Source organism: Salvelinus sp. IW2-2015, unplaced genomic scaffold (assembly GCF_002910315.2).
Source record: "Salvelinus sp. IW2-2015 unplaced genomic scaffold, ASM291031v2 Un_scaffold83, whole genome shotgun sequence".
Classification (NCBI taxonomy): Eukaryota; Metazoa; Chordata; class Actinopteri; order Salmoniformes; family Salmonidae; genus Salvelinus; species Salvelinus sp. IW2-2015.
This window is the reverse complement of record NW_019942514.1, coordinates 2348230-2374311: the sequence shown is the minus strand read 5'-3', so window position 1 is coordinate 2374311 and position 26082 is coordinate 2348230. Positions and strand designations below refer to the sequence as shown.

General features: G+C 41.8%; 1 protein-coding gene and 1 long non-coding RNA gene across 2 annotated transcripts in view; one reads left to right on the top strand and one right to left on the bottom strand.

Annotated features, from left to right (window-relative positions):
* The window catches only part of pacrg (PARK2 co-regulated), a 270269-nt gene that overhangs the window by 237259 nt on the left and 6928 nt on the right, over window positions 1-26082 (top strand). The gene's annotated exons all lie outside the window — the stretch shown is intronic.
* Window positions 4803-6853, bottom strand: LOC112068082 (uncharacterized). The gene is made up of 3 exons (XR_002893507.2): window positions 6112-6853; window positions 5146-5950; window positions 4803-4943 (listed from the first exon to the last, which is right to left on the bottom strand). It is a non-coding gene; the product is annotated as an uncharacterized lncRNA (long non-coding RNA).

Sequence of the window (26082 nt, the reverse complement as noted above, 5' to 3'; positions counted from 1 at the left end):
GGTGAGTAAAATCCAGAGCAAGGTAGTTGGGTGGTGTGATGTGGAACGGGAGACAGAGACAGAGCGGTAACTGCAATGAGAGGATAAACAGMGTCAGGCAGGGAAACAGGCACAACAGAGTAACAGGATCTTGAATAATCATAAATAGCTAGCATCATGAACTGACTGAGCAGAGATTACGATCTGGCAGAGTGGAAGTGGCAGGACTGAGTATTTGTAGAGGTCTTGATTATGGAACGAGTTGCAGRTGGTAGGGATCTGCGCTGACTCCAGCACACCTGTCTCCAACCACACGGAGAGGGAGAGAGAGAGTGTAGTAACGGTAGGTCAAGAAGACACCGGATGAAKACCAGAGGGCATAGCAGGAGCAGATGTGACACTAGTTCAGGGGAGTTTGCCCTCTCCCCCTCTGTAGTGCTGTACTGAAACAGCTTCAAACAGGCCACGTGACTCGTGACGTTGCTGGATGCAGGCCTCGCTCTAGTCCGTTGCCAGTGGACAAATTTGTTGTTTATTGAAAACATTTGAGATGATTAAATAATCTCAAATGCCACTTTATGTAATAGGTTTTGGCCCATGTACAGTATATTGATAATGACTTGGAGTCAAACAGACAGGCCTGGATGAGATCTTTAAGGATCAGGGCTCTCCGCAAGGCTCACAAAATAATTTTAGTCRGAAGCCACCCCCTGTTTCCGGACGTTGAACTACTCCCCTCTGGGCGCAGGTATAGGGCACCCCTCAGCAGGAAAAACAGAATTAGACAATAATTTGTGCCAGGTGTGATATCCCTCCTAAATAGCTCGTGTTAATGTTCCTATCGACTCAGTAAGGCCAGCAGGCTAGTCTTAAAAAAAAAAAAATGTTTTATTGGTATGTAACTGTTATGAAAGTTGTATTGTCAATTTTGTTTTGTATTTAAAACGCCACTTTAAACGTGTACATGACACTGCAACAACATTTCACCATGGGGACAATAAAGTCAGTAAGTATTAATAATGACTGTCCTGATTTGATTCTGACAGAGTTTATTCATAGCGGTTTGTGTGATTTAGTCATTCAATCGCAATACATTATTTTAGCATTATTTTAGCATTATCTCCGCTGCCATAGTAGCGGAGATGGGTAACAACTGTGTATGTGTGCTCTCGGGGAATCCGTGCTACGTAGAAACTGCACGTCATACCCTTATTCACAGATGCACGTTTTTTTTCAGTGAAGACAGCATTACACATTAGGCATACAAAGTAAACAACAACCTACAAACATGTATGACAACGAAATACTCGAATGATGAAGAAAACTACTGGAGGGGCACCGATGGTGTCTTCGAACCTGTCACGCTGGTATAGATGATTTGGGAGACAGGCGCAGGAATGCTTAATAGGGTTTTTTATTAAAAACTTCTTAAGGATTGGCGTTCCGTCAACGGGACAGTTGTAAATCATGCGTCGCGTTATATCAAGATCGCATAATCGTCCGAAAGCTTATATTCTTGTTAATATAACGCCACTGTCCAATTTACAGTAACTATTACTGCGAAAAAAATGCCATGCTATTGTTTGAGGAGAGCTCCTAACAACAAAAGTTTTTTTCACAGCAATAGGTTTGATGAAATTCACCTCTAAAGGTGAAATATGTACTTACYTTCTGAAATCTTGCTCTGATTTATCATCCAAAAGGGTCCCAGAGATAACATGAAGTGTCGTTTTGTTAGATAAAATCATTTTCCATATCCTAAAAAGGTCCATATAGCACGCATGATCGATTTTGTATTTCCACTCGTTCAATTTGTAAACAAAGGAATCTGTGAAAATCTCACCCTAAACGTTGTTTGAACGAGTCAAATCACGTCCGTATCTATTCCTCAGAGATCCTAGATCCCTCCTCAGAGATCTCTTGAATGACTGTATCTTTGTCAAATAAGCACCAATTGGGGTCAAACAAAGCTAGCTAGATAGCCAATGAGCTGGACTTTGCGGGAGTACCCGGAAACCCCGTTTCGGTCGCATAATGTAGGCGCTAACCTTTTGCGACAGCATGCATTTTTCTTTTGGACAACAACGTATAAGAATATTCAGACTTATGAAGTTAGGAAAACTGGTTGTTTTGCAAATGTTGAACTTATATGTCTACTAATACTTGGAAAGCTAAATCAAAGTCCAAGTATACAGATTTGACGATATTCTTGCAGAAAAAAATGGAATAGTAATGCTAATGTCCCCTTCACGATTTGCCCAAATGTACTTGGAGACTTCTCACTAAACGTATTATTTTTCACTCATTTTTTTATTTATCCATCTGAAACTGTGCACATACACTGCTGCCATCTTGTGGACACTATCAGAATTACAAACAAATTGATGGCTTTAACAATGACCTTTCTCTTGCATTTCAAAGATGGTAAAAAAAACACTGGTTGGTTTTTTCTTCTACCAGATCTATGGTGTTATATTCTCCTACATTCAATTGACATTTCCACAAACTTCAAAGTGTTTCCTTTCAAATGGTACCAAGAATATGCATATCCTTGCTTCGGGACCTGAGCTACAGGCAGTTAGATTTGAGTATGTCATTTAGGCGAAATTTGAAGAAAGAAAAAAAAGGGTGGGGGCTATGCCTAAGAAGTTTACATTTAGGCGAAATTTGAAGAAGAAAAAAATATTTAAAAAAGGGGGGGGGGGCTATGCCTAAGAAGTTTTAAGCCCCAAATTATGGCGTGTCGTGTAAAGGCACGGGGACGAAAACCAAACAAACACGTAACCAAAACACAGGGTTGAACCCAAACAAAAGAGCGAGGAGTACCTCGAAAAAATAACACTAGCGCACAAMGATTATCACATGGGACGAGACCCGTAATCATCTGCGCAATCCACAAGGGCACGAAAGCCCAAAYCACACAGMACAGGTACTCACATGCACCAGCYGACGTAGTTACAATCAACAAGACTAATGGAAACCAAAGGGCACATATATACGAATACTAATCAGTGGGAATAGGGGACAGGTGCGCGTGATGAAAGTTCCGGAGGGATCCGTGACAGAACCGTATTTATTTGAGCCTGAGTACTCTGACGAAGAATTGAGGCAAACTGAGCTTAAGATGGCTTCCTCCACTCTAGCCACCGAAKCCGCAGAAGCAGCTGAACCACAGCCCCAACCCATCCCAAGGATCAACACAGACTGGTGGTGCAGTTYTGGCAATTGCGCTCCAGAAACGGAGGAACGTAATGATGATGAGAAGCAGTTTGCTTTTGAGGCCACAGGGATTTTGCTGCCCACATACCTCTACTTCCACAAGCTTGGCCCATTCATCCTGACAGAGCTGGTGTAACTGAGTCAGGTTTGTAGGCCTCCTTGCTCACACACACTTTTTCAGTTCTGCCCACAAATGTTTTTATAGGATTGAGGTCAGGGCTTTGTGATGGCCACTCCAATACCTTGCCTTTTTGTCCTTAAGCCATTTTGCCACAACTTTGGAAGTATGCTTGGGGTCATTGTCCATTTGGAGACGCATTTGCGACCAAACTTTAACTTCCTGACTGATGTCTTGAGATGTTGCTTCAATATATCCACATAATTTTCCTACCTCATGATGKCATCTATTTTGTGAAGTGCACCAGTCCCTCCTGCAGCAAAGCACCCCCACAACATGATGCTGCCACTCCCGTGCTTGACGGTTGGGATGGGGTTCTTCGGCTTGCAAGCATCCCCCTTTTTCCTCCAAACATAACYATGGTAATTATGGGCAAACAGTTATATTTTTGTTTCATCAGACCAGAGGACATTTCTCCAAAATGTACGATCTTTGTCCCCATGTGCAGTTGCAGACCGTAGTCTGACTTTTTTATGGCGGTTTTGGAGCAGTGGCTTCTTCCTTGCTGAGCGGCCTTTCAGGTTATGTCGATATAGGACTTGTTTTACTGTGGATATAGATACTTTTGTATCCGTTTCCTCTAGCATCTTCAGAAGGCCCTTTGCTGTTGTTCTGGGATTGATTTGCACTTTTTGCACCAAAGTACGTTCATCTCTAGGAGACAGAACGCGTCTCCTTCCTCAGCGGTATGATGGCTACATGGTCCCATGGTGTTTATACTTGCGTACTATTGTTTGTACAGATGAACGTGGTACCTTCAGGCATTTGGAAATTGCTCCCAAGGATGAACCAGACTTGTGGAGGTCTGCAATTTTTTTTCTGCGGTCTTGGCTGATTTCTTTTGATTTTCATGATGTCAAGCAAAGATGCACTGAGTTTGAAGGTAGGCCTTGAAATACATCCACAGGTACACCTCCAATTGACTCAAATGATGTCAATTAGCCTATCAGAAGCTTCTAAAGCCATGACATAATTTTCTGAAATTTTCCAAGCTGTTTAAAGGCACAGTCAACTTAGTGTATGTAAACTTCTGACCTACTGGAATTGTGATACATTGAATTACAAGTGAAATAATCTGTCTGTAAACAATTGTTGGAAAAATGACTTGTGCACAAAGTAGATGTCCTAACTGACTTGCCAAAATTATAGTTGGTTAACAAGACATTTGTGGTGTGGTTGAAAAACGAGTTGTAATGACTCCAACCTCAGTGTATGTAAACTTCTGACTTAAACTGTGTATCTGGTGAAAGTCTGGATAACGGCGGGACATTAGTATGTCACGGCGCCAGTTTTTTCCTACCTAAATGTTCCGACTTCAACTGTAAGGTCTTCAAAGTTTGTACACGCGTGATACATTTTACAATAAAATCACTATGTCATGTAATTTGCTTCTATCAATTTATTCAAGTGTGGTAAGTACCTGTGGCAGTTGTAGGTTGTTTCCTGCCCAATTTTTCATTGTGGTCCAATATAGCCAGTTGGGTTCTCGGGACCATGGAGAGGGGACGAAAATGCAGTCGCTTCCGAGTGTACTTGAGCATGCTACTGTGGTATGACTCAAGCTCCCCTGTGGACAATAGTTGCCATGTGGATATGAACATAACARTTGTTTGAGGTTAGTACAGTTGAGTCAACTGCAAACCACCTTCCAAGACAAAAATGACAAAGCTCACCTAATCATCCCCAGCTTACAATTGGCTCATTCATCCCCCCTCTAACTATTCCCCAGGTCATTGCTGTTAATGAGAATGTGTTCTCAGTTAACTTACCTGGGGGAAGAAAGAAAAATTGGCCCCAGTTGTACTGGATTTCCACCTCTTCCATCTCTGCTTGTCTTCTGAGGCGTCTTCATGGGAGCAGCTGTACTGCACTCCATTTTCAGTCCAATTGTACGTGGTAGGTAGAAGAGACTTCCATATGAGTTTTATTRCTTTGAAAGATATTGTTCCTGATTACACACTTAGTTGCCACTTCATTTAATAGGTTTTGGTCTGTGTGTAGTAATAATAACCGTCCTGATTTGATTCTGACAGACAAACAACTATGAATAAATTGATTTAGCCATTTCATCTCAATACACTATTTTAGCATAGTTAATTATCAGAATCCTTTGTGTTAGGTTTGTTCTTTCTTATGGGCCATAACTGTCTTGGCAATCATTTTCAAGCCCATGTTACCTGTATGTCTCTCCTACATTTACAACAGGAGCTCCAAAGGTGATTTGCAACGTTTTCATTCACAGTCTTAAAACGTCATTGCCCTTCTTTTTTGACTGTGCCAGAAGTTTCTTTATCAAGCCTACTAGAGGAAAGATCAACATTTAACCGGGGGGAAAAAGGAAGCATATGACACTGGATGACAACTCTTGTTGGTGGAATAGTTACAAATTTACCCTTTGAAACATGCCAGCAATCCAGCTCATGTTGGATAGTAGGGTACTCTTCTCGCATGACTTTTTCTGATTGATGGTTACCGATCAGTAGTTGATACAGGTAGACCCTCTGTCAGAATGCTGTTCAACCTTCTCTGAAATCCAACTGACTCAATCGCCACTGAACTGGTGGCGTCAGTGACCTGTTTTAGAAAATACAAAAAAATTACGTATAGAAAAATACATTTCAAATACCATTTCAATTGTAATCACATTTGGTCATACTGAAAGTAGTAACTGAAATTATTATTATTTGTTTAACTAGGCAAGTCAAGTTTATAATGACAGCCTACAATACACCTACCTGGATCACATCAGCTTCAATTACTTTATTGGTCCTGTCATCCATGTAGCTGTTTGAATGAATAAATAAATGAATGATTGATTGATTTGTATCTCAAGTTGYGAACCCATTCTTTGGCAGAAAGATAATTGAGAAATGGTGTCAATTTTCTTCCCTTTTTTTCACATATGATTTGCAAAACTTCTTAAATAAATTATTATGATAGTAATTATAATGACCTATACAGTGGATTGATAAAGTATTCACCCCCCTTTGCATTTTCCACTATTTTGCCTTACAACCTGGAATCGTTTTTTGGGGGGGTTGTATCATTTGATTTGCACAACATGCCTACCACTTTGAAGATTCAAAATATGTTTTCTTGTGAAACAAGAAATAAGACAAAAAAAACAGAACTTGAGCTTACATAACTATTCACCCCCCCCCCAAAGTCAATACTTTGTAGACACACATTTTGCAGCAATTACAGCTGCAAGTCTTTTGGGGTATGTCTCTATAAACTTGGCACATCTAGTCACTGGGTTTTTTGCCCATTCTTCAAGGCAAAACTGCTCCAGCTCCTTCAAGTTGGATGGGTTCTGCTGGTGTACAGCAATCTTTAAGTCATACCATAGATTCTCAATTGGATTGAGGTCTGGACTTTGACTGGGCCATTCCAAGAAATTTAAATGTTTCCTCTTTAACCACTTGAGTGTTGCTTTAGCAGTATGCTTAGGGTCATTGTCCTGTTGGAAGGTGAACCTCCGTTCCAGTCTCAAATCTCTGGAAGACTGAAACAGGCTTCCCTCAAGAATTTCCCTGTATTCAGCACCATCCATCATTCCTTCAATTCTGACCAGTTTCCCAGCCCTGCCGATGAAAAACATCCCCACAGCATGATGCTGCCACCACCATGATTCAATGTGGGGATGGTGATGAGGTGTTGGTTTTTCGCCAGACATAGCATTTTTCATGATGGCCAAAAAGCTCAATTTTAGTCTCATATGACCAGAGTACCTTCTTCCATATGTTTGGGGAGTCTCCCACATGCCTTTTGGCGACCACCAAACATGTTTGCTTATTTTTTTCTTTAAGCAATGGCTTTTTTTCTGGCCACTCTTCCGTAAAACCCAGTTCTGTAAAGTGTACGGCTTAAAATGGTCCTATAGACAGATACTCCAATCTACGCTGTGGAGTTTTGCAGCTCCTTCAGGGTTATCTTTGGTCTCTTTGTTGCCTGCCTGGTCTGTGAGTTTTGGTGGGCGGCCCTCTCTTGGCAGGTTTGTTGTGGTGCCATATTCTTTCCATTTTTTTACTAATGGATTTAATGGTGCTCCGTGGGATGTTCAAAGTTTCTGATATTTTTTTTGTAACCCGACCCTGATCTGTACTTCTCCACAACTTTGTCCCTGACCTGTTTGTAGAGCTCCTTCGTCTTCACGGTGGTGCCCCTTGCTTAGTGGTGTTGCAGACTCTGGGGCCTTTCAGAACAGGTGTTTATATACTGAGACCATGTGACATTTAGATTGCACACAGGTGGACTTTATTTAACTAATTATGTGACTTCTGAAGGTAATTGGTTGCACCAGATCTTATTTAGGGTCTTCATAGCAAAGGGGATGAATACATATGCACGCACCACTTTTCCYTTTTTTAWTTTGTAGTAATGTTTTTAATTTCARTTCACCAATTTGGACTATTTTGTGTATGTCCATTACATYAAACCCAAATAAAAATCAATTTAAATTAGAGGTTGTAATGCAACAAAATAGGAAAAACGCCAAAGGGGATGAATACTTTTGCAAGGCACTGTATGTTGTATATTTAGTGGAATAGCCAGGACTGTCAGCACAGATGTGGACTGCCTTCCCTGTATTTCCATCCTGGACCATAGTGGACATTTTATTTTCCTGCTTCAGTCTTTAATCCTGATGTATTAACAGTAGAAAGTTAGAGGACTGTAGTGCGAAGAATGTTGATCGTGCAGGGAACTGTATATTACAGAGTTCAGCCCAGTCCTTTATGTCAGTGAAAGAGGCACCAGTGAACAGCTCTGAAGAAGTTGCAACTTGAGCTAGTGAATGTTGGGGGTATGTAGGGTATGTGGTCSTCGTCATCATCAGGGGAGCTAAAACTGGTGTCCCGCTGGGAAGGTGAAGACTGTGGATGTTGTGTAGGAAAAGGTGAAGGAGGCTGCTGTTGCTGAGATGTATTTCCCTGATCCTCCTTCGAAAGACAATACACAAAATGATCAAAGTGTTCTAAAATGAAAGCAGCACATACTGAATAACACTTTGATATATGGAATCATAGAAAATGAATACATTGTTCTGGATTACTTACCGAAGACTCAGGGACCCTTTCTGGTTAATCTGGAGGTCTGGACACAGCTGCAAAGCCCATGGACTCAGGAGATCAACCATATTATTAAACATTTAAAACAGCTTTACTCTCACCCATATAAATCAAACAATCAATGTGAAATCATCACACATAAATGCTGAATGTACTCTTTAAGCATGTTGTCAAACGAATGCACAATAGATAATCAATTACTCCAGGTGGTTCTAGGAGACCGGCAGTTCACAGCTTGAAACGTTGTCATACTAATTAACCATGGCAAGCCAACACATCAGACATTGGGAAAAGGTGTGAAAATATCCATTATTTACATGGGTGCCAGATGAGCTTGCTGTTGTTTGGTCCTTTGAAGACCTAATCAATTGAGGCCAGAACCTGTGATTCAGATAGGGAAATGTACCTCAGTTACTTGTGACACAATGGAAGTTCATGATACATACACTATGAAATGTGAAAGGGAGAGGCAGTTGATATAGTATTGGATATATGTCCAAGTGTTATTGTGTTGTGTATTGATAAATACAAACTTCCATCCTAACACACAAGTCATGTTATAGCATTTTTTAAACATGTAATACATTCATGGCCATGGTGCTAAAATTCATTATTGGGGGAGAGTTTACAAATAGGCTACACAGTAGACCCGACAATGGCCAATCATATACCCCAGGTGGTTCCAGGGGCCAGGTATTTWAAAAAATATATTWGTTTTTTATTATTTAACCTTTATTTAACTTGTTTAACTTATTCCAATCATTGTTATACAGCAGTTCACAGCCTGAGATGTTGTCATGCTAATTAATCATGTCTAGCCAACACATCAGTCATTGGMAATTAGGATTATGAAGAATAGCGAGCAGAATGCAACAACACTTTTTTGTTTTATTCTATTCTGCAATGTAAGGTGACACTATTGTCTCTTCAACCCCCTTGTCATAAATGCATAGGGAAGATATGCAATCCTGTACAGCACCTAGGCCTACAGTATATGCAAGGATTTTGGACACTGGCCAGCTGGGTAGTAGACTGCAATTTTTACTAGCCGGGTCCAAAATGTGTGCTCTGCAATATTTGAAAAGAGGACATTTCCCTGGTAGGCTAGTTTGGCACATTTTCTACTAGCCCGGTCTGAAAAGTACAAGCCACAGGCTAGCGGGCTAGTTTCATTTCTATCCCTGCCTATTTCTACAGTTGAAGTCGGAAGTTTACATACAGTCGTGTCCAAAAGTTTTGAGAATGACACAAATATTAATTTTTACAAAGTTTGCTGCTTCAGTGTCTTTAGATATTCTTGTCAGATGTTACTATGGAATACTGAAGTATAATTGCAAGCATTTCATAAATATCAAAGGCTTTTATTGACAAATACATGAAGTTGATGCAAAGAGTCAATATTAGCAGTGTTGACCCTTCTTTTTCAAGACCTCTGCAATCCGCCTTGGCATGCTGTCAATTAACTTCTGGGCCACATCCTGACTGATGGCAGCCCATCTTGCATAATCAGTGCTTGGAGTTTGTCAGAATTTGTGGGCTTTTGTTTGTCCACCCGCCTCTTGGGGATTGACCACAAGTTATCAATGGGATTAAGGTCTGGGGAGTTTCCTGGCCATGGACCCAAAATATTGATATTTTGTTCCCTGAGCCACTTAGTTATCACTTTTGCCTTATGGCAAGGTGCTCCATCATGCTTGGAAAGGCATTGTTCGTCACCAACTGTTCCTGGATGGTTGGGAGAAGTTCTCTGAGGATGTGTGTTGGTACCATTCTTTATTCATGGCTGTGTTCTTAGGCAAAATTGTGATGAGCCCACTCCCTTGGCTGAGAAGATCCCACACATAAATGGTCTCGGGATGCTAACTGTTGGATGACACAGGACTGATGGAGCGCTCACCTTGTCTTCTCCGGACAAGCTTTTCTTCCGGATCCCAAACAATCGAAATGGAAATGACTTTACCCAGTCTCAGCAGTCCAATCCCTGTACCTTTTGCAGAATATCAGTCTGTCCCTGATGTTTTCCTGGAGAGAATGGCTTCTTTGCTACCTTTCTGACACCCATCCTGCAAAGGTCTTCGCCTCACTGTGCGTGCAGATGCACTTACACCTGCCTGCTGTCATTCCTGAGCAAGCTTCTGTATGGTTGCCTCGATCCGCAGCTGAATCAATTTAGGAGACGGTTCTGACGCTTGCTGGACTTTCTTTGGCGCCCTGAAGCCTTCACACAATTGAACCGCTCTCTTTAGTTCTTGTGTCTGATAAATGGTTGATTTAGGTGCAATCTTACTGGCAGCCATATCCTTGCTATGAAGCCCTTTTTGTGCAAAGCAATGATGCGGCATGTTTCCTTGCAGGTAACCATGGTTGACAGAGGAAGAACAATGATTCCAGCACCACTCCTTTTGAAGCTTCAGTCTCTTATTCGAACTCAATCAGCATGCGAGTGATCTCCAGCCTTGTCTCGTCATCGCTCACACATTAGCAGCAACTTGACATGATGTCAGCTGGTCCTTTTGTGCAGGCTGAAATGCAGTGAGCATGTTTTTTGGGGATTCAGTCATTTGCATGGCAAAGAGGGACTTGGCAATTAATTGCAACATCCTATCACTCTTCATAACTATTCTGGAGTATATGCAAATTGCCATCATACAACTGAGCAGCGACTTTTTTGAATGAATATTGTGTAATTCTCAAAGCTTTTGGCCACGACTGTACATTTAGGTTGGAGTCATTAAAACTCGTTTTAAATAGGTCATCCAAAGAAGGGGACCAAGGCACTCTTCATTAATTAATTAAAATGCCTTTATTAGTTGGCATGTTCAATAGAAACAAAGTTGTTTAAAAACCGACGCCGTTTCGTCATCGCTTCGCAGGAGTGCAGACGAAAGCGCTGTTTTTAAACAACTTTGTTTCTATTGAACATGCATACTAATAAAGCATTTTAATTAATTATATGAAGAGTGCCTTGTCCTCCTTTCTTTTTGATGACCTATTACCTTTTACCAAAGAGACCTTCTATCTACCAAAATATACTATAGTGTACCTTAGTAGCGCTTCCCTCCTCCTCTTTCTACTCGTTTTAAAATAACTCCAATTTCTTGTTAACAAACTTTAGTTTTGGCAAGTCGGTTGGACATCTACTTTGTGCATGACACAAGTAATTCTTCACAATTTGTTTACAGACAGATTATTTCTCTTATAATTCACTGTATCACAATTCCAGTGGGTCAGAAGTTTACATACACTAAGTTGACTGTGCCTTTAAACAGCTTGGAAGCTGCTGATAGTCTAATTGACATCCTTTGAGTCAATTGGAGGTGTACCTGTGGATTTATTTCAAGGCTTACCTTCAAACTCAGTGCCTCTTTGCTTGACATCATGGGAAAATCAAAAAAGAAATCAGCCAAGACCTCAGAAAAAAATGACCTCCACAAGTCTGGTTCATCCTTGGGAGCAATTTCCAAACACATGAAGGTACCACGTTCATCTGTGCAAACAATAGTACGCAAGTATAAACACCATGGGACATCATACCTCTCAGGAAGGAGACGCMTTCTGTCTCCTAGAGATTAACGTACTTTGGTGTGAAAAGTGCAAATCAATCCCAGATCCCAGAACAACAGCAWAGGACCTTGTGAAGATGCTGGGGGAAACAGGTACAAACGTATCTATATCCACAGTAAAACAAGTCCTAAATTTACATAACCTGAAAGGCTGCCCAGCAAGGAAGAAGCCACTGCTCCAAAACCGCCATAAAAAGGCCATACTACGATTTGCAGCTGCACATGGGGACAAAGATCATACTTTTTGGAGAAATGTCCTCTGGTCTGATGAAGCATTAAAACTTCTTAAGGCTAGGGGGCAGTATTTTRGCTTTTGGCTAAAAAACGTACCCATTTGAAACTGCCTATTTCTCAGCCCCCGAAACTAGAATATGCATATAATTGTCAGATTAGGATAGAAAACACTCTGAAGTTTCCAAAACTGTCAAACTTTTGTCTGTGAGTTAAACAGAACTGATWTTGCATGCTAAAACCTGAGGAAAATCCAATCAGGAAGTGCCCCTGTTTTTGAAACCTCTCTATTCCTGTGCATCCCTATTGCCCATTTAAAGGGATACACCAGACTCCTTTTTCTATCGCTTCCCTAAGGTGTCAACAGCCTTTAGACATAGTTTCAGGCTTTTATCTTGAAGAATGAGCATGAACGACCACATTGCGTAAGTGGATAGGTGGGGGCTCTCAGAGTGAGTTGTGCGCAAAAGAGAAAGGCAGCCATTGTTACTCCCGGTCCTAGTGAAAAGCCAACTGTCCCGGTTGATATATTATCGAATAGATATTTGAAAAACACCCTGAGGATGGATTATAAAAAACGTTRGACATGTTTCTGTGGACATTATGGATATAATTTTGAATTTTTGTCTGCGTTGTCGTGACCGCTCTTTCCGGTGGATTCCTGGGCATAACGCACCAAACTAACGGAGGTATTTGGATATAAAAAATATCTTTATGGAACAAAAGGAACATTTGTTGTCTAACTGGGAGTCTCGTGAGTGAAAACATCCGAAGATCATCAAAGGTAAACYATTAATTTGATTGCTTTTCTGATTTTCGTGACCAAGTTACCTGATGCTAAGTGTACTTATTGTTTTGTCGAGCGATCGATAAACRTAAACAAACGCTTGTATTGCTTTCGCTGTAAAGCATAATTTCAAAGTCTGAGACGACAGGTGGATTAACAAAAGGCTAAGCTGTGTTTTGCAATATTGCACTTGTGATTTCATGAATATGAATATTTTATAGTAATATTATTTACCTGTGGCGCTATGCTACGCTATGCTATTCAGCGTTGCTGATGACAATTATACCGGATCCGGGATGGGTGGTTCAGAAAGGTTAATAGAACTGTTTAGCCATAATGATCATCGTTATGTTTGGAGGAAAAAGGTGGAGGCTTGCAAGCCGAAGAACACCATCCCAACCGTGAAGCACTGGGATGGCAGCATCATGTTGTGGGGGTGTTTGCTGCAGGAGGGACTGGTGCACTTCACAAAATAGATGGCATCATGAGGGAGGGAAATTATGTGGATATATTGAAGCAACATCTCAAGACATTAGTCAGGAAGTTATAGCTTGATCGCAAATGGGTCTTCCAAATGGACAATGACCCCAAGCATACTTCCAAAGTTGTGGCAAAATGGCTCAAGGACAACAAAGGCAAGGTATAGGAGTGGCCATCACAAAGCCCTGTCCTCGATCCTAGAAAATGTGTGGGCAGAACTGAAAATGCATGTGCGAGCAAGGAGGCCTACAAACCTGACTCAGTTACACCAGCTCTGTCAGGAGGAATGGGCCAAAATTCACCCAACTTATTGTGGGAAGCCTGCGGAAGGCTACCCGACACGTTTGACCCAAGTTAAACAATTTAAAGGCAATGCTACCAAATACTAATTGAGTGTATGTAAACTTCAGACCCACTGGGAATGTGATGAAAGAAATTAAAGCTGAAATAAATAATTCTCTCTACTATTACTCTGACATTTCACATTCTTAAAATAAAGTGGTGATCCTAATTGACCTTAGACAGGGAATTTTTACTAGGATCAAGTGTCAGGAATTGTGAAAAACTGAGTTTAAAGGTATTTGGCTTAAGGTATGTAAACTTCCGTCTTCAACTGTACATGATATGGTTCAATGGCAATAACACAAGAACGCTTCGAACTTCAAGAATCAGGTTACATACCTCCGCACGTTCACTTTCTCTTCACAAATGCACCTCTGAACTTTGGCACTGCTCCAGATCCAGTCCATGGAAATACAGTAGGAACAGCTGTGTCTTTTTTAGCATCCTTCGGTTTTCTTTCCCCTATAATTTCAGATTGCTTATCTAGTTCATATGCTTGTTACACACACGCAACGATGCAAGGTTGGCTTCAGGAGTATTTACATCATATTTATTTTTTGGGATTGCTACTAACCATCTGCATCTTCGTATATTTTATCGGAAAACTGAAATTTAGTGCCTTCTTCCCTTGATTTCCTGTATAAAGTGCAGCCAGTGACCGAACATCAGCATGCTCTCTTTATCCACTTTGCGTAACTAACTTTATCTGCGATATGCCTAACATTATCAACTTTAGCACCAGCTCCTTCCCCCACCCAATTTTGTGGGGGAATCTGTGACATCAAGGTCCATATAAGGGCATATCGTGATGGCGCACATGCACAGTTGTATCCCGTCTCCGCTGTGGCAGTTGGCTACATAAAATAATTATATTCAAATAATGTTTATTGGAAACATTTCCTGACTCAAAACCAATAGTACTTTTGACCAAAATAGTTTATTCGGTCGTACGCTTTCAATAAAACAACGAATTTGCCCACATTTCACTGATTTCTTAATCATGAATTCACTGGCAGCGGAGCAGAGCTAGGCATGCATCCAGCAAATGTCACGAGTCACGTGACCCGTTTTTGCAGCTGTTTCAGTACAGCACTACAGGGAGAGAGAGGGGGAGAGGGCAAACTCTGCTGGACTAGTTTCAATTTATGGAATTACTTGGGAGTTTCTGTTTTTTGGGTAAACTTCTCCTTTAAGGTTTTGGATAGGGTAAAAAAAAATGTGTCTACCACTGCAAACCTGCTGTTTAGAAGGTCCTGTGTATATTGTATTTTCAACCAGCAACTATCAGGATATAAACTGATCAAATGTTTTTACACTTTTACAGTGTTAGTTTACTCAGCTGTTGTACAATATGATATAAAAAACAGGAAAACAGAATTTTGACTGTACTGGGCCTTTAAGTTAAGGGTTAAAGATTTTGGGTTAAAACATTAAGTTTCCGAATGGCTAAGTTAAGGCTTGGGATAAGGTGAAAACCAGGGGTTGGAACAGAACCAAAAACCTGGAAAAAAACAAATGCCCCAAACACGGGGGACTTAAAACAGTCCAGCAAAACCCAAATACACGGACAACCGTGACATACAGCCGTGTACAACATGTACATCGAAAATAATCCCGCACAACCAGCAGGCGGGCCGGCTGGTAAATAAAGCCCAACCAATCAACCTAAATTACACACAGGTGAAACCAATAAACATACAAGGAGAAAAAGGGATCAGTGGCAGCTAGTAGGCCGGTGACGATGACCGCCGAGCGCCACCAGAACAGGAAGGGGAGCCACCTTCGGCAGGAGTRGTGACATCCATACTGTATCGGAACAGAACCGTTATTTTAAAAGCATGGGAACTGGTTAATAACGTTATTTTACGTTCCAGGCCTTTTTTTCTAGTCACACAAAAAACGCAACAAAGCGCCTATGCTAAACCCTATCACTTTGCCTGTGTGTGTTTAGGCTACCTGCCCCTCCCCCTCCAGAAGTATAGGCTACTGTGCTGACGTTAAAAGCGTGATTCAGAAGATCGGGAGATATTTTTTATTTGCTCGAGAAGAATGGATTAACRTGTGTGTTTTTAATTCTGGTGCCGCTCTGCACACACAGGCTTGTTAGCTAACGTTAGCTAGCTCAAGCTTCTTAGCTAGCTAGCTCAAAGGACATTCAATGTTCCTCCATAGCAGCCGCTTCTCCTAGGTATAATTCTGTGGACCTATTTCAGAAAATGCATGTCATAACAAGATGCCCAATGCTTCAAGTCTCCTCAACCCTCTCTTGCTCTGCTCACAACAAAATTTCAGGCCCATCTTGCACCATAGGCTACAATTATCTGTCCATCACGCATGTAAACAACTAGCTTGCTTGCTCTATCCGCACTGATTGGTGTATTAATTTAATGAGATAAATGTGAAAAAGTGTTGATTTCACAGGTTAAAAAAGGAACATAAAGGAGCAATATAAACCAGTACTTTTTTGTATTTTGCTGCTCGGAAAAGTGGACCAGAACTAAAAAAAAATAGTGGTTCTGTTCAGAACGAAACAATTGGAAAATAATTTAGGTTCCAACCTCTGGTAAAAAAATAAATATAAAAATGTTTCAGATTTTCGGATCCAGAGTCATGGGATTACAATCCAAATGGTTAAATGAAGGATTCAAGTTTCTGGATATGGTTACAACATTAAGTTTAGGCATTCATTCTGAATGATTAATTTAAGCGTTAAGGTATCAGATAGGGTTAAAATAAAAAATGTACAAACTAATGTTTATCACTGGGATTGAATACGCGACTTTTGGATCCATAGTCATGGGATTACACTTATCTGCCACCCCCGTCCATAATGCCACAGCAAAACCCAAGCCTACTTGATGGTAATAGCTTTCACCGTTGCCCCTAGTGGCTGATTTTGAAGGAATTTCCAGGACAATTTCGAAGTCAATCTTGAGCGATCTGGCTGGGAAGAGAGGGGAGAGAGGTGGAGAGACCTAGCCTCACAGCCACCACATCTTCCCACCTCTTCACCTCCTCACCTAGTCCCTGTCTGCTAAGAACCACTCAATCACAGGAGGCTGCTGAGGGGAGAACYACTCATAGGAATGMCTGGAACGGTGCAAATGGAATGGCATCAAATACCTGGAAACCATGCGTTTGATGTATTTGATACATTCCGCTCCAGTCATTACCACGAGCCCGTCCTCCCCAATTAAGATGCCACCAAACTCCTGGACGCCCAATCCCAGGGATTTGATATGAAAGACAGAAACAGAAGGACACATTTTCTTTCCACCTRTTTTTACCATCGAGCTGATTTGTCAAATGACACTCCCCTTGAAATCCCCCCAGATTGTGGATGCATACCAAATGGCACCCCATTCCTTCTAGAGTGCACTACTTATGACCAGAGCCCTGTCTGTGGGGGAGTTGCCATGGCACTCCGTATCGACCGCCCATCTCCCTCAAAGCACTGCCAAGCCAACTCCCGCTTTCCTTCTCTTTTCTTCCTTTCTTTTCTTATATATAGGTATTGTTTTTAAAGATTTTTTGTCTGCCTAGAGAGGGGGAGAAAGTAAAAGTTTTCCTGAAGGACATTTGCACAAAGAGCTTTAACACCCCCCCCCCCCCCCCGCCCGTCGCCCGTCGCTAAAAACACTCTTTTTACCTCTTTAAATATTGAGAATAATTTCAAATTCCTCCTCCAAACACCTTTGTGACTGGTATGCGTCCCAAATGGCACCCTATTCCATTTATAGTGCACTGTTGTGCACTTCTTTCTACTGAGCCCTATGGGGCCTGGTGAAATATAGTGCACCATAAAGGGAATAGGGTGCCTTTTGGACGTAACATATAAGTGGACCATGGCTGAAATATACATGACCCTCAGTTGTTGCATCGTAGCCTTGTCTTGTTACCCAGGATCCCTTGTGTCTGTGCCAGGGGACAGCCTCCCCGCTCCCCATTGTGTCACTCAGGCTGCAACACCCCCTCCTCCATGTCAGTGGAAAATGTCTCCACTAATAGGGAGTCCCTCTCTGGGCCTGGCCTCTGGCCCTTCTGCCCCCTACTAGCCTCCACACACATGCCACAGCTGCAGAGAGGGAGAGAGGGAGAGGGAGAGGAGAGGGAGAGGAGAGGAGAGAGGAGAGAGAGAGAGGAGAGAGAGAGAGGAGGAGAGAGAGAGAGAGAGAGAGAGAGACCACCTCGCAAACTACGCCTCAACACATAGTACTCTCTCCTCACTCTCCTCTGCTTTAGTGCTGAACACTATATTCACACAGCACAGGCCCCACTCGAGTAGATCACACTGCATGTTGTTCTCTTTGGCCTTTCTCTTTTACAGGGATAAGTCTTGCTTTTTATGTAATTTTATTGCTCAAATGCCTGTGTGTTTCTTTTTCTGTTTTTGTGCTGCTATAAAGATTTGGGTTAGTTGGTAGGTGGGGAGAGCCTGTATGGTGGGCGCGTTAAAGAAAATACAATTATGAGTTCAAGAGTCAGAGATATAGGCCTACAACATGAATATGAACATTTTCTCGGAGTGTGTTGCTGAGTGCATATGGTTGTTGGAGATTGTAAATTGTTGCTAACGGGCCTCCCGGGTGGCGAGTGGTCTAGGGCACTGCATCGCAGTGCTAGCTGCGCCACCAGAGTCTCTGGGTTCGCGCCCAGGCTCTGTCGCAGCCGGTCCGTGGGGCGACGTGGGGTCCGTGGGGGACGCACAATTGGGCTAGCTCGTCCGGGTTAGGGAGGGTTTGGCCGGTAGGGATATCCTTGTCTCATCGCGCTCCAGCACTCCTGTGGCGGGCGGGGCAGTGCGCGCTAACCAAGGGGGCCAGGTGCACGGTGTTTCCTCCGACACATTGGTGCTGCTGGCTTCCGGGTTGGAGGCGCGCTGTGTTAAGAAGCAGTGCGGCTTGGTTGGGTTGTGCTTCGGAGGACGCGTGGCTTTCGACCTTCGTCTCTCCCGAGCCCGTACGGGAGTTGTAGCGATGAGACAAGATAGCAATTACTAGCGATTGGATACCACGAAAAAATTGGGGAGAAAAGGGGTAAAATTTATAAAAATTAAAATAAAATAAAAAGATTTTTTTGCTAACATGGGCCAAGGCATTGGACTTTCCCTCTTTGTAATTTGCAGAGCGGTCTGGCTCTGATCAGTCTCAGAAATGCTCTTGCGCACGCTAGCACATGCACACACATGCATGCAGGGTTTGGTAGGTTACTTTCTAAATGTAATCCGTTACTAGTTACCTGTCAAAAATTGTAATCAGTAACGTAACTTTTGATTGCCCAAACTCAGTAACGTAGTCTGATTACATTCAGTTACTTTTAGATTATTTTCCCTAAGAGCATTAGAAGAAGACAAAATGTATGTTACCAATTGAACGACATCTATTAAAGGCTAAATCAATGTTAATTAAAGTTTACATAGCTGGCCGATGTAAATTTACTTTATGGGTTGGTTATGTACTGTAGGCTTCTTCTAACCCATCGCTTTCTACTAGATATAATAATACGATTAAATTATATCTTTACATTATAAACCAAAGTCTAATAGAATTCCAGTCATTCCAAAAAAATGTATACCCCTTGATCTTCAAGAATAGGACTTGTAAATATGAAGTATAGATTAGCCAAATTGTTTTACCTGAGCACAACCCCAAACTAAGGACTTATAGGCCAGCCCTACTCTGTTGATTATGATTTTCTTGTCATGGAGGGCTGATAGGGCTCATTGATTCGAGTTGAATAATAAATGCTGCGCTCATGGAATGGCAGTCACCGAGCACCACTGGAAAGTGCTATTTACGGTGCCTTGCAAAGTATTCACCCCCTTTGCGTTTTTCCTATTTTGTTTCATTACAACCTATAATCTAAATAGATTTTTATTCGGATAACATGTATGGACAAAATAGTCCAAATTGGTGAAGTGAAATTAAAATAATAACTTTAGAATCACCACTTTATTTTAAGAATGTGAAATGTCAGAATAATAGTAGAGAGAATTATTTATTTGAGCTTTATTTTCTTTCATCACATTCCCAGTGGGTCAGAAGTTTACATACACTCAATTAGTATTTGGTAGCATTGCCTTTAAATTGTTTAACTTGGGCCAAACGTTTCGGGTAGCCTTCCACAAGCTTCCCACAATAAGTTGGGTGAATTTTGGCCCATTCCTCTTGACAGAGCTGGTGTAACTGAGTCAGGTTTGTAGGCCTCCTTGCTCGCACACGCTTTTTCAGTTCTGCCCACAAATTTTCTATAGGATTGAGGTCAGGGCTTTGTGACGGCCACTCCAATACCTTGACTTTGTTGTCCTTAAGCAGTTTTGACACAACTTTGGAAGTATGCTTGGGTCATTGTCCATTTGGAAGACCCATTTGCGACCAAGCTTTAACTTCCTGACTGATGTCTTGAGATGTTGCTTCAATATATCCATATAATTTGCAGTTGCAAATTGTAGTCTGGCCTTTTAATGGCGGTTTTGAAGCAGTGGCTTCTTCCTTGCTGAGCGGCCTTTCAGGTTATGTCAACATAGGACTCGTTTTACTGTGGATATAGATGCTTTTACCTGTTTCCCCCAGCATCTTCACAACGGTCCTTTGCTGTTGTTCTGGGATTGATTTGCACTTTTCGCACCAAAGTACGTTCATACCTAGAGACAGAACGCGTCTCCTTCCTGAGTGGTATGACGGTGCGTGGTCCTTGGTGTTTATACTTGCGTACTATTGTTTGTACAGATGAACGTGGTACCTTCAGGCATTTGGAAATTGCTCCAAGGATGAACCAGACTTGTGAGGTCTACAATTTTTTTTCAGAGGTCTTGGCTGTATTTCTTTTGTTTTCCCATTATGTCAAGCAAAGAGACACCGAGTTGAAGGTAAGCCTTGAAATACATCCACAGGTCACCTCCAATTGACTCAAGTGATGTCAATTAGCCTATCAGAAGCTTCTGAAGTCTTGACATCATTTTCTGGAATTTTCCAAGCCGTTTAAAGGCACAGTCAACTTAGTGTACGTAAACTTCTGACCCACTGGTATTGAGTTACAGTGAGTTATAAGTGAAATAATATGTCTGTAAACAATTGTTGCTAGCAGCACTATGAAGACGAAGAGCTCTCCAAACAGGTCAGGGACAAAGTTGTGGAGAAGTACAGATCAGTGTTGGGTTATAAAAAATATCAGAGACTTTGAACAGACCACAGAGTACCATTATATCCATTGTAAAAAAATGGATAGAATATGGCACCACAACAAACCTGCCAAGAGAGGGCCGCCCACCAAAACTCACGGATCAGGCAAGGCGGGCATTAATCAGAGAGGCAACAAAGAGACCAAAGATAACCCTGAAGCAGCTGCAAAGCTCCTCAGCGAGATTGGAGTATCTGTCCATAGGACCACTTTAAGCCGTACACTCCACAGAGCTGGGCTTTACGGAAGAGTGCCCAGAAAAAAGCCATTGCTTAAAGAAAAAAATAAGCAAACACGTTTGGTGTTCGCCAAAAGGCATGTGGGAGACTCCCCAAACATATGGAAGAAGGTACTCTGGTCACTAAAATTGACATTTTTGGCCATCAAGGAAAACGCTATGTCTGGCGCAAACCCAACACCTCATCACCCTGAGCACACCATCCACAATGAAGCATGGTGGTGGCAGCATCATGCTGTCGGGATGTTTTTCATCGCAGGGCTGGGAAACTGGTCAGAATTGAAGGAATGATGGTTGGTGCTAAATACAGGGAAATTATTGAGGAAAACCTGTTGCAGTGATTTGAGACTGGAACGGAGGTTCACCTTCCAGTAGGACTATGACCCTAAGCATACTGCTAAAGCAACACTCGAGTGATTTAAGGGGAAACATTTAAATGTCTTGGAATGGCCTAGTCAAAGCCCAGACCTCAATCCAATTGAGAATCTATGGTATGACTTAAAGATTGCTGTACACCAGAGGAACCCATCCAACTTGAAGGAGCTGGAGCAATTTTGCCTTGAAGAATGTGCACAAATCCCAGTGGCTAGATGTGCCATGCGTATAGAGACATACCCCAAGAGACTTGCAGCTGTAATTGCTGCAAAAGGTGTCTTTACAAAGTATTGAATTTGGGGGGTGAATAGTTATGCAAGCTCAAGTTTTCAGTTTTTTTGTCTTATTTCTTGTTTGTTTCACAAAAAAACAATATTTTACATCTTCAAAGTGGGAGGCATGTTGTGTAAATCAAATGATACAACCCCCCCAAAAAATCTATTTTAATTCCAGGTTGTAAGGCAACAAAATAGGAACAATTCCAAGGGGGGTGAATACTTTGGCAAGCCACTGTACATGTGAAAAATGAATGGCATTTGCTATAGCCCTATTGTTTACCTTTTGTTGGTGACACTTTGATATCTTGATAATATGTATCTGTTTAAAGAGCAAATCCACAGATGAAACAATAACAAAACAGCCGCCCTGCCTCTGTTTTGGTAAAAAGCTGAGGGATGGGCCTGGAGAAATGTATCCACCCTCAGATTAATAGACAGAGCTATCGATGCAAGGACTGACCATCCATTATATAAAAATTATTATTTTAACCATGTTATGAGGCTATACTGATTTCTGCTCCCGTAAAAGCCTGGGTTTTCTGCACGTTAACACTAGAAGCTTATTACCAAAAATGGATCAATTGAAAGTGTGGGTTCACAGCTCCAATCCAGATGTGTTGGTCATTACTGAGACGTGGTTAAGGAAGAGTGTTTTGAATACTGATGTTAACCTTTCTGGTTGAAACCTTTTTCAGCAAGACAGATCTTCCAAAGGCGGTGGAGTGGCAATCTTTACCAAGGAACACCTTCAGTGCTCGATTGTCTCCACCAAGTCTGTCCCCAAACAATTTGATTTGCTGGTTTTAAGCATTAAACTTTCAAATAGCTCTTTGTTGACTGTTGCTAGGTGTTATCGTCCTCCATCAGCACCGGCCTGTACCCTACCTGCCCTATGCTCTCTCCTGGCCCCTTACACTAAGTCTGAATTTGTCCTGCTAGGTGACCTAAACTGGGACATGCTTAAACCACCTGACCAAGTCCTAAAGCAATGGGACTCCCTAAATCTTTCTCAGATTATTACCAATCCCACAAGGTATGACTCCAAACACCCAGAAAAGTCTACTCTGCTCGATGTTATCCTCGCAAATAATCCTGATAGGTATCAGCCTGGTGTTTTCTGTAATGACCTTAGTGATCACTGTTTTTTACACCCTGTGTTCGTAATGGCTGCTCAGTGATAACGACCTGTCCTGATTTGTCATAGATGCTTGCTAAAAAACTTTCNTAGTGATCACTGTTTTTTACACCCTGTGTTCGTAATGGCTGCTCAGTGATAACGACCTGTCCTGATTTGTCATAGATGCTTGCTAAAAAACTTTCATGAGCCAGCCTTCRTTCATGAACTGGCCTCTGTAAAATGGTATAGAATCAGCTTGATTCCCCTCTGTCGAAGACGCTTGGAKCTTCATTTTTCATATTTTCAGTGGTATTGTTAACAAAACGCCCCCATAAAGAAAATTAGAATTAGAAACAGGTTCAGCCCCTGGTTTGACTGTGATCCTGCAGAGTTACTCCACCTCAAGAATTGCATTTGGCGAAAGGCTCAGCACACGCATACTCAAGCTGACTGGCTATCGTTCAGGCAAATGAGAAGTAAGTGCACTCAGGCTATCCGGGAGGCCAAAGTTAGTTACCTTAAGGAGCAGTTCTCTCTCTGTGGGTCTAACCCCGAGAAGTTCTGGAAAACGGTTAAAGACCTGGGGAATAAACCCTCCTCCTCACAGCTGCCCATGTCCCTTAATGTTGATGATGTGGTTGATACTGACAAGAAGCACATGGCTGAGCTCTTTAATCACCACTTCATTAAGTCAGGATTCRGATTTGACTCAGCCTTGCCTTCTTGCCCGTCCAACATTTCCTTATCTCCCACCCCTTCTAATGRGACTATCCCGATGCTTCTCCCMCTTTTTCCCTTCCCCGCTACAAAGTTTCTCCCTGCAGGCAGTCACAGAGTCCGAGGTGCTGAAAGATCTCCTTAAACTTGACCCCAAAAAAACATCTGGGTCAGATAGTTTAGACCKTTTCTTCTTTAAGGTTGCTGCCCCTATCATCGCCAAGCCTATCTCCYACCTTTTTAACCTGTCTCTCATTTCTGGGGAGGTTCCCATGGCTTGGAAGGCAGCCACAGTTCGTCCTTTATTTAAAGTGGGAGATCAAAGCTGATCCTAACTGTTATAGGCCTATTTCTATTTTACCCTGTTTATCAAAAGTGTTTAAAAAGAAAATGTNTTTGCTAACATGGGCCAAGGCATTGGACTTTCCCTCTTTGTAATTTGCAGAGCGGTCTGGCTCTGATCAGTCTCAGAAATGCTCTTGCGCACGCTAGCACATGCACACACATGCATGCAGGGTTTGGTAGGTTACTTTCTAAATGTAATCCGTTACTAGTTACCTGTCCAAAATTGTAATCAGTAACGTAACTTTTGGATTGCCCAAACTCAGTAARGTAGTCTGATTACATTCAGTTACTTTTAGATTATTTTCCCCCTAAGAGGCATTAGAAGAAGACAAAATGTATGTTACCAATTGAACGACATCTATTAAAGGCTAAATCAATGTTAATTAAAGTTTACATAGCTGGCCGATGTAAAATTTTACTTTATGGGTTGGTTATGTACTGTAGGCTTCTTCTAACCCATCGCTTTCTACTAGATATAATAATACGATTAAATTATATCTTTACATTATAAACCAAAGTCTAATAGAATTCCAGTCATTCCAAAAAAATGTATACCCCTTGATCTTCAAGAATAGGACTTGTAAATATGGAAGTATAGATTAGCCAAATTGTTTTACCTGAGCACAACCCCAAAACTAAGYACTTATAGGCCAGCCCTACTCTGTTGATTATGATTTTCTTGTCATGGAGGGCTGATAGGGCTCATTGATTCGAGTTGAATAATAAATGCTGCGCTCATGGAATGGCAGTCACCGAGCACCACTGGAAAGTGCTATTTACGGTGCCTTGCAAAGTATTCACCCCCTTTGGCGTTTTTCCTATTTTGTTTCATTACAACCTATAATCTAAATAGATTTTTATTCGGATAACATGTAATGGACAAAATAGTCCAAATTGGTGAAGTGAAATTAAAATAATAACTTGTTTCAAAAAATTCAAAAAATTCAAAACAGAAAAGTGGTGCGTGCATATATACTGTACAGTATTCACCCCTTTGCTATGAAGCCCCTAAATAAGATATGGTGCAACCAATTACCTTCAGAAGTCACGTAATTATGTTAAATTAAGTCCACCTGTGTGCAATCTAAGTGTCACATGATCTGTCACATGATCTCAGTATATATACACCTGTTCTGAAAGGCCCCAGAGTCTGCAACACCACTAAGCAAGGGGCACCACCAAGCAAGCGGCACTATGAAGACGAAGGAGCTCTCCAAACAGGTCAGGGACAAAGTTGTGGAGAAGTACAGATCAGTGTTGGGTTATAAAAAAATATCAGAGACTTTGAACAGACCACAGAGTACCATTATATCCATTGTAAAAAAAAAAATTGATAGAATATGGCACCACAACAAACCTGCCAAGAGAGGGCCGCCCACCAAAACTCACGGATCAGGCAAGGCGGGCATTAATCAGAGAGGCAACAAAGAGACCAAAGATAACCCTGAAGCAGCTGCAAAGCTCCTCAGCGGAGATTGGAGTATCTGTCCATAGGACCACTTTAAGCCGTACACTCCACAGAGCTGGGCTTTACGGAAGAGTGCCCAGAAAAAAGCCATTGCTTAAAGAAAAAAATAAGCAAACACGTTTGGTGTTCGCCAAAAGGCATGTGGGAGACTCCCCAAACATATGGAAGAAGGTACTCTGGTCACTAAAATTGACKTTTTTGGCCATCAAGGAAAACGCTATGTCTGGCGCAAACCCAACACCTCATCACCCTGAGCACACCATCCACAATGAAGCATGGTGGTGGCAGCATCATGCTGTCGGGATGTTTTTCATCGGCAGGGCTGGGAAACTGGTCAGAATTGAAGGAATGATGGTTGGTGCTAAATACAGGGAAATTATTGAGGAAAACCTGTTGCAGTGATTTGAGACTGGAACGGAGGTTCACCTTCCAGTAGGACTATGACCCTAAGCATACTGCTAAAGCAACACTCGAGTGATTTAAGGGGAAACATTTAAATGTCTTGGAATGGCCTAGT